Consider the following 1,073-nt stretch of genomic DNA (forward strand, 5'->3'; position numbering starts at 1 on the left):
CTTCTTCTTCTTTCTAATTTAGAACACCAACCACAATTTATTTATTGTTTATTTAATTATTAAATAAATATTTTAATTTTATTATTTGAATTTATCAAAATTTTAATATTAATTTTAATTATTAAAACTCTCAATACATCTAGAATAAACCTGAATAAATAATTGTCCAGATAAATTTAAACTGGACAAAATTTATCCAAGTTCAATCGAGACATAATTAAATTTGAAATATAGTAAAAATTATAAAGATTATTAAAATGGTAAAAATATAAATAATTAAAGATAATTATAAAAATAATTTAAGTTTTAATAATATAAAAATCCTAGAAATTATAAAGAAATTATTATTTTACACGTTAAAAGTGAATCTAGATAAAATTGTGTTCAAGTTCATTCCAAAATTAAATTTAAATGTTTTCGAAACAAATATTTAGAAAACTATATATTTTTTAAAATGGTAAAAAATATAAATATTTATTAACAATATAGAAGATTATATAAAAATTTGATACTTGTGTAATGTTTTGTACATTAACAAGAACATACATATGAAGATAATTAAATATTTAGAATATTTTGTCATTTATTAATGTAATATCATACTTCCATCTTTTTCTTAGTATTATTTTCACCAAATTATATTATCACATATCATATATTATCTGAGAATCTCTATACCAAGTATCTTCTTTGCTGGTCCTAAAATCTTTCATCTCAAATTCTTCACTTAGTTGGGCTTTGACCTTTCTTGTCTCTCCTTTATCTTTTACTGTTATCAACATGTCATCAACATAAAGAACTAGATACATGAAAGAACCATCACTGTTTTTATTAAAGTAAACACAACTGTCAAAGCTACTTTTTTTGAAATCATGAGAAGGCATAAAGGAACCAAACCTCTTGTACCATTGTCTTGGTGACTGTTTCAAACTGTAAAGGGACTTTTTTAGCAAGCAAACATAGTCCTCTTTTTCTGAGACTATAAAACCCTCTGGTTGTTGCATGTAAATATCCTCCTCAAGTTCTCCATGCAAAATTGCAGTTTTTACATCTAATTGCTCAAGCTCCAAATC

This window comes from Gossypium arboreum, chromosome 5, assembly GCF_025698485.1.
Source record: "Gossypium arboreum isolate Shixiya-1 chromosome 5, ASM2569848v2, whole genome shotgun sequence".
Taxonomy (NCBI): domain Eukaryota; kingdom Viridiplantae; phylum Streptophyta; class Magnoliopsida; order Malvales; family Malvaceae; genus Gossypium; species Gossypium arboreum.